The sequence below is a fragment of the Bombina bombina genome, chromosome 5 (genome assembly GCF_027579735.1).
Source record: "Bombina bombina isolate aBomBom1 chromosome 5, aBomBom1.pri, whole genome shotgun sequence".
NCBI lineage: Eukaryota > Metazoa > Chordata > Amphibia > Anura > Bombinatoridae > Bombina > Bombina bombina.
This window is the reverse complement of record NC_069503.1, coordinates 510,191,823-510,209,388: the sequence shown is the minus strand read 5'-3', so window position 1 is coordinate 510,209,388 and position 17,566 is coordinate 510,191,823.

Below are 17,566 nucleotides of genomic sequence, written 5' to 3'. Positions count from 1 at the left end.
CAAAATCCAAACATTCTAAAATCTAATCTTTTTCACTAATATTTCTTTAAAAATAAAATGATCAAAAATTGCTATTTATCCTGCCGGTAAGTCACAAAAGTATTGATAAAATGATATAAAACTACCTTTAGTTACATGTATAAGCTGTATTATATATGCAAAACAGAATGAGAAGCAGTCTGCCAGGAACGAACAGCAGCATCAATAGCTTGTTCTATGGCCCGGTTGCCACCTGGTAGTAGCTTCTTTCTGCCCAATTGTGCTTTTCACAGAGGAAAACTTTCCTGTAGTATATCAGTCTGATCCCGCCTACATGGTCAGTCCAGCACCGAAATACCAGGCAATTCTCCTCTGAACAAGGAACATGACAACCCCAGACTGTATTATGACATGTAAATATTGCCTAAATGAAATGATGTTGTTTACATTTGGGGGCCGATTTACACCGGAAACAGGAGTTTAACTCGTCCACCACCTCTGTGGCGGCAGACAGCAATCCGCCTGATCAGATACGATCGTGGTTGATTGACGCCGCCTGTTAGTGGCCGATTGGCCGCAAATCTGCAGGGGACAGCATTGCACAAGCATTTCACTAGAAATGCTTGTGCAATGATAAATGCCGACAGCACTTTGATAATTTGGCCCCTTGATTCCATCCCCTCTCCCAACTGTTCCATTTCAAAGATACAAATATTCCAAATTCCAAACTATTCCAAAATCCAAACCTTTCCCAGTCCTAATCAGTTTGGATAAAGGGTTTTCTGTCTGTATCTGTGTTCATATAATTTATTCCAATTTTGTGTCGCTACTATGCAATAGAGCATTGTTTTTAACATTAAGAGGAAAACCATGTATATTAAGTGGGCAGAAAAGTGGTGGTGTTGTTAACTCTCTCATTATGATTTTCATGGGCACTAGACAATTTTGTCTTAATGAGACCCATTGTCCGTTAAGAAAATATTAAAATATTGCATGACTGCTTTGTTAACAAGATGATCATAATCCAGGTTATATTATAATAACCTTTTTACCAATGCTCTCGAAGTATGTATCTCACATAATGTGAGAAGTAAACAGTGCTAAAGCTAAGTGGGCTTCCTATCCGTCATCATTCAGTTGGAGCCAGTAAGCACTGGTATCACCCAAAGGGACAGTAAAGTCAAAATTAAACTTTCATGATTCAGATAGGGCATGTCATTTTAAACAACTTTCAAATTTACTTTGTACTCTTGGTATTCTTTGTTGAAAGCTAAACCTAGGTAGGCTCATATGCTAATTTGTTATCTTTATAAATATAAAATTGTATATATCCTGCAGAGTGGATGCATTAAACTACATCATTCACTTTTAAAGGGACAGTAAAGTTATTTTAAACACAGTTGTCTGCAGTCACCAATAGATTAACATAGCAGCAGAGTCTAAACAAAAAACAACAACAGATTAACACCTTGTTTGCTGCAATTGTTTTTTAATGGTCAAACTCCTTTTAAAAGCCAATGAAGGAGGAGCCAATCAGGACTTGCTTTGGAACAGACAGGGCTCGCCACTCTCATTATATTAACACAATATTCATTGTTTGACTTCAGCACAAGTTATACAATATCAAACTGCAAAAAAATGGACGGGAACATACATGAGTTAGGATTTTAGGACTGGAATTAGGTTTTTCAGACATTAATTATATGGCTAGGTTGTTTTACTATGCATACTTGAACATTTTATTTTACTGTCCCTGTCTCGATTTTCCTATGAAAAAGCTAAACGGCTTGTCACCTTTCTTGGCAGAAATAAACACCAGCCTTATTCATTACCAAAACTAAACATCACCATGTTTCAATTGATATTACTACACAATTATTTCTGTATTTATTCTTTATGTTCTATATTATACTGAACCCTAAAAATAAAAGCCACGGCAGTAAAATTCCATCTGCATAGCAATGTCTGAAGAAGCACCGGTTTATCTGGTGGGAAATGCGTCAGGCAGCTCGTAATCTAACTTGTCACCTGTTTCACGCTGCACTATGAATAAAGCACCTAAGCAGTAGTAAGTACAGTGTTTCTTTGTGCTGGTAAAGGACTGGGACAAACCTGGATTGAGTAAAGAGTTTGTAAGTAGCATCTCTGATTGGTTGGATTAGATTAGTTTAGGGGTGGAGGAAAGTTTCCTAGGTTTTTTAGATAGAGATCAGTTCTGTTAAAGGGACATACTAGTCGAAATTGAAAGTCACATGCACAGTTTTGAATACAAGCATAGCATATTTTCAGTACACTTTCATTAGTGAAAATTCATATTGTAAAAGCTTATGGTGTAAACCGAAATTTCGTATACCGAGTCGTGCGTAAACCGGGGCCTCACTGTACATAACTTTCAATTCACCAGCTCAATACTCCACATAATTATCCCTAGGGAGCCCTGAATAAATAAAAACATCCATCCAGTGCCAGACTTATCCTGTGTGTTGTGTTAATTTGTTTTGTAATTTTCCCTATGGGCTTTGCACCCAGACTTGTATATTATGTTTTGTAATACTGTTTTTTTTATCACTTTTATTTTTGGACTGTGATGTTTCTTCAACTGCTCTTTTCTCATTGGAGACTGTGCCCACTCAATTTTTATGTTTTGTAATCTATGGGAGATTTCCCTTTCCTCTCTTTTCATTTTTTAATATTATGTTTTCATAGTAGCCCTGTGCAAAATAAGTCTGGCACTCACTTGCAAGCACACAGCTAAGATTAGAAGCAAAAATGGAAGAATTAGTTACCACATCTGGCCAAACCATGGCAAGGTCTTTTCCAACCTGGGTCCCTAATACAGCCAAACAATGCATACTCTCAATCAAACAAACTGGAAACCACCCAAGGGTGCACAGGCTTATGTAATCTCCCTAGACATATATAAAACATGGAAATGGACTGCACTTTCAAACTGGACTGGGTACTTGCAAGTGAGTACTAGACTTCCTCTGTGTGTTTTGTTAATTTGTTTTGTAATTTTCCCTATGGGTTTTGCACCCAGACTTTTCTGGGGTTTACTGCCTGAGTCCCTGGATATGATGCAGTTGCCTATTGAGCACCCAGCGCTGTGCATTTTGAATGGTCACATGATGCACTTAATCCAGTTTGAGAGTGCAGTCCATTTCAGTGTTATATATATATATATATATATATATATATATATATATATATATATATATATATATATATATATATATATATATATATATATATATATCTGTGTAATACTTTAATATGTTTGTGATGTGTTTTGTCAATTTTTTAACCCTTACACTTTACTTCAAGTCTGAAGTTGTGCTAAATAGTCTAAAGCAGTTTCAGCTTATGCTTATGCATTAAACACTAAATAAATGGTAGATAGAACATATATATTTAAAGCAAAAATAAGCATGAGAACATTTTTCAGAGGTACTTTAAATTTTTTTTTTATATTAGTTGTTTAAATATTGAAAAAAATAAGTGTGACGTTTTAGTGTCCATAAATGATGGATTTCACCATGTTGTAACCTAGATTTCCTTTTCTGCTTAGGTCAATCAGGGACAGCTATAAATGGGTCACTATTTGCAACCAATGAATGTATGGAATATAAGAGCGTTAAATGAACACTAAACCCAATTTTTTCTTTCATGATTCAGAGCATGCAATTTTAAGCAAATTTCTAATTTACTTCTATTATCAATTGTTCTTCGTTGTGTTGGTATCTTAATTTAAAATGCAGAAATTTAAGACTTTGGAGCCGTCACATTTTTTGTACAGAACCTGGGTTATGCTTGCTTATTGGTTTGCTAAATGTAGTTACCAATAAGCAAACGCTATCCAGGGTGCTGAACCTAAAATGGGCTGGCTTCTAAGCTATAAATTTCTACTTTTTAAAAAAAGATAGCAAGAGAACAAAGACAAATTTATAGTAGGAGTAAATTAGTAGAAAGTTGGTTAAAATTGCATGTTCTATCTGAATCATGAAAGATAAAAATTTGGGTTTAGTATCCCTTTAAGTCTGAAGACTGCACTTCCTCAACAGGAATTAGAAAAAGAAAAAAAACATTTTTTCAGAGCTAAATTACAGGAAAATTGGACAATAAGTATAAGCAAATTGGTTGTTTTTTTACTACATATAATTAAAACTTTATAGTACTATTTCAAGGTGTTCAATGTCTCTTTAAGATCCACAATGGAAAAAGAAAATGACTGAAGATCTGCATTGAAAGCATTAGTTATAGGACAATGTGCAAGGCTATTGAAATTATAGCTCTTAAAATAATGCTATCCTAAGAGAAATGTGAGCTTTTCTTAAATAAACTACAGTATTAAAGGGACACTAAAGACTAAATACATTTCATGCACCTCCCTCTAATCCTGGGTGTGGTCATTTTGGAACCTAGGTTACACTATAAGTATCTGAAGGAGAGTTACTGCACATGTGCATACAGATCAGCACTGGAATGTAGTAAAAGACAGATTTCAACATGGCGGCAACCATGACCAGAGGGAGGCAGGGAATAACCCCAATACTATGATTATATATATATATATATATATATATATATATATATATATATCTTTAACCTCTCTCTGGCTTTTTTTTTGTTAACGTTACATTCTTGATGCATAGCGTCAATGTAAATTATGCATAAACGTCTATATTTTTTAGTTTTGTTTGCTTTGTTTAATTTTTTTATAGATGCAAAAATGAAAAATATTTTATGCTTATGCAAAATGAATCTCAAACATCTCTACGTTTGTAAAAAAGCTAAGAAAATAAACTGGACTCGTTCTAACATCTAGTGAAGAGTATTGTTATTTTTCAGTCCCTGAAACTATCTTATATTATCCAGAAGCAAAAAAAAAAAAAAGAAAACTACATTAGAACCTTGCTACTGATAATCTAATCTAAATGGAAATAGAACAGGAAAGGTGATAGTAAATTTCTTAGGCAGGCTGCTATATTTATTATATATGTATTATATTTATTTACTTGTTCAGTGCAGGGCTGACTTGCTGTATGGGGGGATATTTACTACTATAACTACATATTACAGATATGCCTATGGTACCTTTTTAAAATGTAAAGGAGCATTAAAGAAACATTAAAGTACATTTTTTCTTTTAAATCCACAATTGCTGATATATAGCTCAGATTCATAAGTAAAATAAATAATTTAGCAATACAATCACCGCCAAGGGGACCAAACACTATGGGCCAAATTACAAGTGGCACGCTAATGGTAGTGAGCACAATAACCAATATTGCTTTACCGCGCTATCATTAGGGCGCAACTTTGATATTACAAGCCCATGGTAAAGTGCATTTACCAGAGCAGGGTTAGCTTGGCCAACTTTGCTCGAGCACAGACTATACTTTCAATGGATATTGCGACTGTGCTAATTTGTGCTGGTATTTCAAGTTGAAAGTTATAGTTTAATACATTGGAATGTAAAGTATTCCTAACTCAATTCGGGTTTAGCACAGTTGGTCATACACTGTGTCGGGCTAGCACACAAGCAATAACTGTTGTTTATTTTTAGAGTCCATCCCATAGAAGTCTTCAGGGGGAACAAGTTAACGTGGTATCCAAAGTCCTGAAGATAGCGTTCATCTGTCTTTTGCTCGGGGTAACTTTTTCCTTTCAACTTGTAATACGCTTGCTAAACCAAACACAATACATTTTTACTTTGAGCTCAGTTAGCGGACGAGTGAAAAAGTTAATTAGCATGCCACATTTAATCTGGCCCTATAGTTGTAGACCACAGGTGAGTGCAGTTATATTTGTATTGAGTGCTACCTTAGGAATTTTTTCCATAGGTTCGCTATCCCATACCAAGTATCAATAAAGCTACAAATTAATAGTATAACTTTATTGCTATAACAACTCTGGTGCCTTAGAAAAAGAATACATAATAGAGGGACAATAGTTCACATCAAATCATGGATCATGTTAGCTGTACATATGAACCCTGGGTGAATAAACATGTCTTCATAGAATTAATTAAAGGGTAATTGACTTCTTCTCTAGGGCAGTAATCACAAGTATTGTTTTTGTGTTTTCAATCTTTTATTAAAATTCTTTAAACTTGCTACAGTATTTAAGTATGAAAAATTGACCATTAGCAAGCCCTTTTTACCATTTAGGGTGATGATAACTGTCACTTTATTATGTATTATTATCACAAAGTGTAAGATAATTATATTATATTTTCATTTATTGTTAGCGATAGACCTACAAAATATAAATTTTCTATTTTATAGGTGTAAATTTTAAACCAAAATAAATTATTTTTAACATATGGAATTCATTAATTTAAAATATCTCCATTACCTTTCCATACAGATAATATCATTGATATATATACATCATACCAGGTCTGCGCCAAAATAATTATTAAGCCAAATAAAAGTATAGATATATTTATAGGCGTTTCTTGTCACAAACCCCATATTTGAAGACAAAATGTATTGTCAAACTCATAAAATTTGTAATGCTAAATAAATTATATAACCTTAAAGGAACATAAAACCTGAATATTTTCTTTCATGATTTAGGTGGAACATACAGTGAGGGAAACATTATTTGATCCCCTGATGATTTTGTACATTTGCCCACTGACAAAGAAATGATCAGTCTATAATTTTAATGGTTGGTTTATTTGAACAGTGAGAAACAGAATAACAAAAAAAAAAAATCCAGAAAAATGCATTTAAAAAAAGTTATAAATTGATTCGCATTTTAATGAGTGAAATAAGTATTTCACCCCTTTGCAAAACATGACTTAGTACTTGGTGGCAAAACTCTTGTTGGCAATCACAGAGGTTAGACGTTTCTTGTAGTTGGCCACCAGGTTTGCACACATCTCAGGAGGGATTTTGTCCCACTCCTCTTTGCAGATCCTCTCCAAGTCATTAAGGTTTTCGAGGCTGACATTTGGCAACTCGAACTTTCAGCTCCCTCCACAGATTTTCTATGGGATTAAGGTCTGGACACTGGCTAGGCCACTCCAGGACCTTAATGTGCTTCTTCCTGAGCTACTTCTTTGTTGCCTTGGCGGTGTGTTTTGGGTCATTTTCATGCTGGAATACCCATGCAAGACCCATTTCCAATGCCTTGGCTGAGGGAAGGAGGTTCTCACCCAAGATTTTATGGTACATGGCCCCGTCCATCGTGCCTTTGATGCGGTGAATTTGTCTTGTCCCCTTAGCAGAAAAACACACCAAAGCATAATGTTTCGACCTCCATGTTTGATGGTGGGATGGTGTTCTTGGGGTCATAGTCAGCATTCCCCCTCCTCCAAACACGGCGAGTTGAGTTGATGCCAAAGAGCTAGATTTTGGTTACATCTGACCACAACACTTTCACCCCAGTTCTCCTCTGAATCATTCAGATGTTCATTGGCAAACTTCAGACAGGCCTGTACATGTGTTTTCTTAAGTAAGGGGACCTTGCGTTCGCTGCAGGATTTCAGTCCTTCACGGCGTAGTGTGTTACCAATTGTTTTCTTGGTGACTATAGTGCCAGCTGCCTTGAGATCATTGACAAGATCCTCCCGTGTAGTTCTGGGCTGATTCCTCACCGTTCTCATGATCATTGAAACTGCACAAGGTGAGATCATGCGTGGAGCTCCAGACCGTGGGAGATTGACAGTTATTTTGTGTTTCTTCCATTTGTGAATAATCGCACTGTTGTCACCTTCTCACCAAGCTGCTTGGGGATGGTCTTGTAACCCATTCCAGCCTTGTGAAGGTATACAGTCTTGTCCCTGACATCCTTGGACAGCTCTTTGTTATGTGATTGCTTCTGTGGACAGGTGTCTTTTCTCCTTTAAGAGAGTGCCCTAATCTCAGCTCGTTACCTGTATAAAAGACACCTGGGAGCCAGAGATCTTGTGTTCCAGTTTACTTCTATTATCACATTTGCTTCATTCTCTTGGTATCATTTGTTGAAGGAGCAGCAATGCACTACTTGTTGCTAACCGAACACATGGGTGAGCCAATGACAATCAGTATATATATGCAGCCCCCAATCAGCAGCTTGAACCTAGGTTCTTTGTTGCTCTTGAGTTTACCTAGATAAACCTTTCATCAAAGGATAACAAGAGAAGGAAGCAAATTAAATAATAGAAGTAAATTGGATCTAAATCATGAAATACAATTTTGGGTTTCATGTACCTTTAAGAAGAAAATCTTTCAATCTCTTTTCAATACACTGTTCAGTAACTGTATACAAAGATGTAATATCCAAGGATACCCAAAATAGTCCTCTTCCCAATCTATTATTTGTAATATTTGTAAATCATGTTTAGTATCTTTCAAATGAGATCTAGCTGAAGTGACATAAGAAGAAATCTATATTAACACTGATAAATTGGCTGTTATGGACTCTATTCTGCTGATAATTGGTCTCCCTGGGGGGTATAGTAAATGTTTGTTTATTTTCAGAAGGAAATAAAAGATAGGTGATATTGAGTTCTTTTTTAATAATAAAAAAACTAAACTCAGATTCATTGATTACAGATTGAATCAAAACTTATGTTAGTAATATTTCTAATTTTATATAAAAATGTATTTTAGGAATATAAGCCATATTTTTTATTAGACAATATTATTTCTGCTTCTTTCATGTAAAAAAAGTTTTGTCCATAACTATGGCTATCCCATTTCTATCAGCTTTCTTAATAACAATGTCCCTTTCTTTTGTTTGAAACTTAAAAAATGTCATACTCCTGTATTCCTCTATTTTTTTATTCAAATAATTCAGTTACAACACCTCTATATTATGCCATTTGGCACCACTAGAGAGTAGACGGGGCTCTAAGTTGTTATTTAGAATATTTATGAGTGTTGTAAGAAAGCTCGTAATTATATTATCCTTGATGAACTTTTTTAAGCAGAATCTTTACAAATTCCTGTGTATCCACAAAGTGTGAATTAATTTACTGCTTTTACTGGATGCAAATTTTAAACACTTTGCTATAAAGTTACATTCATCTTTAGATTGTATTTTCTTTAAAACTGTTGTGTTTACATTCTACCTTTTGTTTGCTTTGTTCTTCCACCTCTTCCCCATCGGAACTATCTAGAGAACGTTCACTCTTTTTTAATCTATTTCTTATTAAAGATGAAAAAGGGTTGGGGTGAGTCCATAGCAGAAGGCCTTTCTCTCCCAACTGGTTCCACCATCTTTTTTTTATTTTGTTTTTTTTTTGGGGTGTTTTTTTGTCTTTTTTTGGGGGGGTTTACTGTAAGAAAAAATAATTAGAGATTATTTTTTTTTAATGGTGAACCATTAGAACTGGAAGTTTAGAATATAAATCTAAAGTTTTTCCATAATCTGAAAAATAAATCAGTATTTTCTGTGTGTCAGTCTATTTCTTTGTAATCATTTTGGGGAAATATTGCTTCCCTTGTTTTTTATCATCATTACCACTATTACTGACCTGGGTCTAAAACTTTGTTTTCTATGTTAATGTTAAATATTAGATTCCTGTGCAGAAATCCAACTTGGGGCCACAGATATCTCTTATATTAGGAGCCCACAACCTTATCATCTAATTATTTGGTCATGTCTGTCTTTACACATCTTAAATTAGTGATTCATCTTGTAGTTCATAAACCCACATCTTAAATTAGTGATTCAACTTGTAGTTCATAAACCCACATCTTAAATTAGTGATTCAACTTGTAGTTCATAAACCCACATCTTAAATTAGTGATTCATCTTGTAGTTCATAAACCCACATCTTAAATTAGTGATTCATCTTGTAGTTCATAAACCCACATCTTAAATTAGTGATTCATCTTGTAGTTCATAAAATAAATCAACAAGTTCTAGTGAGCATTTATGTAATGTCACATTCCATTTCATAATACAAATACAGCCTTATTTGTTCTTAAAGCTGGCACTTTAAATACCCTCAAACTCTTGGTACTAGATTTTAATTAAAGGGATAGGAAAGTCAAAATTAAACTTGCATCATTCAGATAGAGCAGGTCATTTTAAGAGACTTTTAAATTCACTTCTATTTTCAAATGTGCTTTGTTCTCTTAGTATCCCTTGTTGAAAAAGAATATGCACATATCATACACCAGTGGGAGCTGCTGCTAATTGGTGCCTGCACACATGTGTCTCTTGTGATTGGCTAACTAGATGTGTTTAGCTTCCTGCCAGTAGTGCAATGATGTTCCTTCAGCAATGGATAACAAGAGAATGAAGCAAATTTGTTAATAGAAGTAAATTAGAAAGTTGTTTAAAATTGTATGTTCTTTCTGAATTATAAAATATTTTTGGGGGGTTTACTATCCCTTTAAGGTATATACTTAAGAGAGTTACCTCCCATCACTTTTGTCTTCTTTTAATTGAGTTTTTAATTTGAAATTATGTGCTCCCATTCATTATTTTGTACTTTTTCCATATTAAAATGTTTATTATTATTTTTTTTTTAATGATTCTCTCCCCTACTGAAAGTTTTATTTGCTATTAGGTATCACAATAAGAAGAATATAAAGAACAATAAAGGAAATAACAAAACTGCTTGCAACTCCATGTCTGCAATTGCAGTGCAAATCATCTGAAGTTCAGCATTCAGAAAAAGAAGACAACTTGGTAAGGGTAGTATAGTACTGAATAATTAAAACAATATCTCACACACATCAATGAAGAAGTTCAGATTACATGTTAGTCCCCTCTTCTTCTCCCTTAATTGGTTAACTCAGAGACTTGAAACAGAATATGGTGTAGAGAGTAAGGCACCAGAAGAAATGGAAAATCCAAGGGAAAGAAAATGAGATAAGCTGAAACTCTGTATTATTGATGTAAGATATATTTTGTATTATCCAGTACTACATTACAATTACCAAAATGCCTTCTGAAAGCTGTCTCTGAGACAATTTGCAGTGCCTTTATGACAAGATTTAATATAATTTATTGTAAGGTTGATGAATGTTTTGAAATGGATTTAAATAAGTAAAGCACACGATAACCTCCTTCATACACTTTTGAATGAACCTGGTATTGATTGTAATCTGGCCCCTTGTTTACATGCTCTTAACAAATGAAAACACAGAGTGCTGGGTCTCTGCCAATAATATTTCCATGTGATCCCACAGAATGTTGAAGATGAGCATTTGTTTGACAGAAAACAATTCAATTTACAGAATCTGAATTGAAAATGCATAGTTGCCATTGCCAACAAAAAATCCAGGGACATACAACAAAATCCAGGGACTGTCCCTGGAAAACAATGAATGGCAGACTTTTTGTGCAACAAATAGCAGGGCCCCAGTCAGTGTCTTCAAACTCTCATTCCCATTCATTTTCCCATTCCTTCGCCTGTCGGGATTTACTGTAGGCTGGGGAATTGAGAATAGTTTGATAGTGGAAAGAAAGGAGCTTGTATGGGTCTTGACTAGTAAGCCACCGCTGCTCCCAAGGAGTTGGTCTCCTCAGGCCACAAAGAGAAGAAAACCCCAGGAGGCCATCAGTGATAATAACCATAAGCATTCAAAATGCATCTTTTTAGGAAGTGTTAGCCTTTCCGCTGCCTGTGTCAGTGTCATTAGCTTATCCAGGTGATAAAGATCTGTGACATGGAATAGGTCACAATTCTCCCACTATCTTGGGTGTGAATCAGGTAAGCAATATAGAACAGCCGGAATGTGCTGGATTGGAGAGGGATGGGGAGCAACTAGTTGCTCATGTCTAAGGTGCTTCCAGTATTGTAAGCAAGCCAATATTATCTTATTGGTAAGGCCTAGGAGTACCGGTACATGGTCCGGGATCCAGATCAGGTCGGGCAGCCTGACCCCACACAGGAGTGAGGCCTGCTCAATCTGTCGCCATCCAGACCGATCTTCCTCAAAAGCCTACAGAGCTATATGTGATAGCATAGCTGCCTTATAGTAGTAGTAGTCGGACGTTCAGGATTGAAAGTCTTCCACATCGTATTGGCATTAGTAGAAGTTTCAAGGAGGCCCTGGGGGGGTTTCCTCGCCCAAATATATGATGTAAAGATGGATTGAAACCTGTCTAGATACCGATTTAGGATTGTAATAGGTAGACAGTGGAACAAATAGGTTAACTTGGGTAACAAAGTAATTTTAACCACCATGACCCTGCCGTTCCAGGAAACCTCTGAAAAGTTCCAATTGGACACTAAGTTGCTGAATTTCTTCAGTAGTGGGATCAAGTTAGCCGAACGAGTGGCTTCCATGTCATGTGATGATAAGAATCCTAGGTGTCTCAGACCAGCAGTAGACCATTTAAAAGGGTAAAGCCTGACGAGTTAATCTATTTCAAAGGAAGGTAGCCCAATCTCAAATGCTTCAGTTTTAGTATCATTAATTTTATGATAAGAGCAATCCGCAAATTCTTTTAGAGTGTAAAATAATACTGGCATCAAGCTTTTAGGGTCAGTTATGAATATCGTTAGATCATCCGCGAAAAGTGCCAGTTTATGGTGGGTATCATATAAGAGTAATCCTGATATGCCAGGATGTTGCCAAATTCTTTCTGCTAATGGTTCTATGACTAGTTTGAACAGTAAGGGAGAAAGGGGGCAACCCTGTCTTTTCCCATTCCGAATAGGAAAGGGGTAAGACGCAAACCCCATCCCCCTCTCACTGTAACAAAGGGTTGGAGTACAGAGCCGATACTGCAGTCTTCTGAGGCCAAAGGCTCTCATAGTTTCCCACATATAGGTACATATCACCATGTCAAATGCCTTTTCGGCATCTAGGGATAGGGTGACCAAGTGGGTCTCCAGATTCCCAGTTTCCACAAAAATATTTAACAAACACCTAGGGGTCTATTTATGTATTTATGAAGCAGCGGATGCTGCCTCTGACCCACTTCACTTCAATTCCGGCTGAAGCGGAAGTTAAGAAGCAGCGCTCCTAAGACCGCTGCTCCTTAACTCGTCCACCACCTTTGAGGTGGTGGACAGCAATCCACCTGATCGAATACAATAATAATCGGGTTGATTGTCACTGAATCTGCAGGGGGTGGTATTGCACCAGCAGTTCACAAGAACTGCTGGTGCAATACACTGTCGGCATTTATCGATGTCCGACTGCACATTAATAAATGGACCCCCTAGTGTTGTCTAAGCCTTGCCTATTGGGCATGAACCCTACCTGGTCCCAGTGTACAATCTCAGGTGCAACAGATACAAGTCTGTTGGCTAAAATCTTGGCGAACATTTGAACTTTAATTTTTATTAGGGAAATGAGACAATAGCTTGCATATAAAGTTGGGTCCTTCCCCGGCTTGGGGATGGCTATAATCATGGTTTCTAAATACTTCCTTGGGAAGTAGCCACATTTCTGTGCTGAATTGAACACCTTTACTAATTGCCCACCAAGCTCTGGAAGGAGCTTCTTGTAAAACAAGGCCAAGTATCCATCAGGGCCCGGGGATTTGTGGAGCTTTAAGTTCTTGATTGTATCTTTAACTTCCTAGAGCTGAATAGGGGCAGTCAGTCGGTCTTTGAACTTATTTGGAAAGAGGAATAAATTTCCTTATGTTATGAGTAGAGGTATTCTTCTCTGACTCGTAACCAGCTATGTCATAGAGTTGTTGATAGTACCTTTCAATAGCTTCTCCTATCTCTTTGGGCGAAAAAAAAGACCCAACTGTTGTCTTTGATCATTCCAATCCTGTTAAGTTGGGTGCATTGCTGAAGATTGGCGGCCAACAATCTGTCGGGTTTGTTACCCTTATGGTAGTATTTTTGCCTCACATGATGAAGGTTTTTCTGTACCTGGTCTTATTTCCTGTCAGCAATTTTAGCTTTTAACTCTAGTAATTGTTTAGAGAGACCCTGTAAAGGTGACACCTTCAGCTTCTCTTGTCACAAACAAAAGTCACAATAAAGCTGCTCAAGGGAGCCACCGTTCTGCCGTCTGAGTTGAGCCGCCTGTTTCAGGAAGATTCCTCTCAGGTAGGCTTTTAACTAGGACCACACTGTAAAATCAGACATTTCTCCTATGTCGTTAATCTGAAGGAATTGTGGGATTTACCTCTGGAGATCTGTTACTCGGGCAGTACTCAGTAAATAGTCTGGTAAGCGCCAGCGAGAAGGCCCCCTTGTCGCCTCCGAGAGCTTGTGGTCAACAAAAACTGAGTCATGGTCTTACCAGATACAGGGGACAATAGTGGCTTGTGAACTCTATCCAGCGTCCAGGAATCACACAGTATGTAGTCAATTTGAGAGAAAGATAGATGCGGCTTAGAGAAGTGAGTGTAATCACGTCCCTCTGGGTGTAGGGCTCTCCATATATTATAAAGATTGTACTGCATGGCGAGCACGCGAAAAGACTGCAATAGTATGGTAGAACCCCTATCCATCCCAGACTTCCCTCTGGGGGCCTTCTTATCTAGTGTGGGGTCCCACACCGCATTAAAGTCGCCGCCTATTAATAAGCTGCCTTGCTTCACAGTTATATCGGTTAGCAGTTTCCTGAGGAAACTAGCTTGGTTTGCGTTTGGGGAGCATACGGAAACTAGTGTATAGAGAATCTGATTGAGGTGACACATGTATATCAAATAGAGACGGATCCATCTCCGTGTATAGTGGCTCATAGGTTATCTTTCTATTGATCACAATAGCTGCACCCCTCGCTCGTCTCTGGAAGTTGGAAACCAAGCATATTGGCAATAGGTGGGATTTGAGGGGGACCGGGAGGCCCAGAGGCAGAACTTTTCTCATCTTTCTGCGAAGTGATTTTTTTTTTAGTGAAAAATTTTCTGCAGATAATTTTGAAATAAAATAAAATTTTAAATGAAGCAGTTACACTAAAGCACCAATTAAATATTGCAATGTGTTGATTAACTGGAGAATAATACAATTTTTAAAGTTTTGTAATATAGTGCAGCAGTTGAAAATGGCATTGCAAATTATCCGCAAAATTTTTTTTTTTTGTTAAGTTTTTAAAATGTTTCGTGAAAAAATTGCTGAGAAACAGTCAACAATAAATGCACTACTGCTTTTCAGTGCTGCTCCATGTATTACTGTTCACTTCAAACAGCACTTTGTTCTGGATGCACTGTGTTAAGGAAAACTTATAGTGCAGCCAGAGCACAGTGCTGTTTGAAGAGAACAGCCTGATGAAGAGCATCGCGGCAAAGAGAAAGAGCCAACAGTTCCTGCATGTGTCCCATTCTTTCTGCAAACATGCTGCATTTTCTGCAATGACATCTCAGATCACAGCATGTTCTGCCATGCGGCCAGGAGACTTTCCAACCAATGTGTTTCTTGTAGAAATGCTATGTCGACTCAGTGGGAAGTCAAGTATCTATTGAGAAGATGTGGTTTAATAGGAGTGTTCAATTCCTGTACATTAACTGTAAGGACTCTCATGATTACCTTCAAAAGGTTAAAAAAAAAGAGGGGGGGAGCAAGAATAGGAATGCAATGGTACCCTTAGTATAAAAGGGGTACCTTGCATTTCAATTCTCAGTGTGCAGGCATGATCGCATGAAGAGGACCTCCATGTCGAATCGATGGACCTCCACCTTGGACCTCTGCCTTGGACTTCTGCCTTGGACCTCTGTCTGGACCTCAGCCTTGGACCTCCGTCTGGACCTCCGCCTTGGACCACCACCTAGACCTCCGCACATCTCCGCCTCTGCAAGGATGAAGAAGATGCCAGTCCTGCGATGGATGAAGATGGAGCCGCCTGGATGAAGATCGTTCAAGCGGGACTTCAACAACAGTGAGTACCTAAAGAGGGGTTAGTGTTAGTTTTTTTTAAGTTTTTTTGGGGTGGGTTTTTTTTTTAGATTGGATGGGCACTCTTAAAAGAGCTGAATGCCCTTTTAAGGGCATCAAAAGAGCTGAATGTCCTTTTCAGGGCAATGCCCATACAAATGCCCATTTCAGGGCAATGGGTAGATTAGGTTTTTTAGACAGTTTTTATTTTTTATTTTGTGGGTTTGGGGGGCAGGGGTTTGTAATGTTTCAACAAGACAATCACCCAAGACACTGCTCAAAATCTACTCTGGCATTTATGCAGTGGAACAAGTACAATGTTCTGGAATGGCAATCCCAGTCCCCAGACCTGAATATCATTGAAAATCTGTGGGGTGATTTGAAGAGGGCTGTCAATGCTCGGCAACCATCAAACCTAACTGAACTGGAGATTTTTGCAAGGAGGAATGGTCCAAAATACCTTCACCCAGAATCCAAACACTTATTACAGGCTATAGGAAGCGTCTAGAGGCTGTTATTTATGCTAAAGGAGGCTCTACTAAATACAAAATTTAAGGTAGAAATAAGAGACATTGTGATATCAGACCATGCAATTATATCAACAGGGTTTTCCTCTCTCTCTAAAACAGGGAATAAAAATCAAACATTCGTTTTTCCACGTTTCTTTTTTAATAATCCCAGATTCACAAATTGGCTAAAGCAAAAATGGAGAGACTTCTGCGCTTTTAACATATCAGATTATAACAAAATATAGATTTTCTGGGAAGCCTCTAAAAAAGTTCTGCGTGAAGAAATAAAATCTTACATGTCTGGAATAAGAAATCTACTACATATGAAGTGCAATTAGCTAACTGTCTAAGGAATATGTATAGAAAAGTTCTGGCAGACCCCTCTTTAACCAACTGGAAAAAAAATATGCAGAGGCTAGAAAGGAGAGGGATTTATTTTTGAAACAGAAATCACATACAGAAGAATTTAGGATTAGTAACTATTATAGGGGTTATCATGAAGTCTTGGCTAAATATTTTGCCAAATCGATAAAAAATAGAAAAAGCAGAAATTGTATTCCTACCGTGAACGTAAATAAGATTTGTATTATAAGCAACTCTATGCAAAGAAGAAGTAGATAAAGCATTAAAGAAAGTGAAACTGGGTAAAGCTGCTGGTCCTGCTTTCCTCCCAAGTGAATATTACAGAATACTATCTGAAGAGATTAAGGACACTCTGATCAAGCTATTTAATAATTATTATTTGACCAATAATACAATGTCCTCTTATTTTTCTGCTGCAAACATATCCCTAATTCATAAAAAAGGTAAAAATCCTGAAGAGCTCTCTGCTTATAGACTGATTTCGGTTTTGAATGCAGATTACAAACTCTTGACAGCAATTATAGCAGACAGACTCAATCCTCTTATGGAATCAATTAAACATCCGGATCAAACGGGTTTCATCCAGGGAAGAAATATATCTAAGAACCTGCGTTTAGTACAGTTTTTTTTAGATTATGCATGGAACAAATCTTCTAAGGTTAGGAATTGCTTAAAACGGGATTCTGCAATTCTTACCCTGGACTCCGAAAAGGCGTTCGATTCCATTTGTTGGGGGCATCTTTTTACGGCCTTAGAGAATTTGGTTTTAAAAAACAATTTATGCAGTTTATACAAAATGTTTATGATAAAATGTTATCCTATTTACTTGTTAACGGTGCGCTTTCCCCTCCAATTACTTTTCAAAGAGGCACTAGGATGCCCCCTATCACCCTTATTGTTTTATATTGCACTCAAACCCTTAGCTATCTTCCTCAGATATATATTAAAAGGGGTTTCATTTGGAAAGCATATTCTT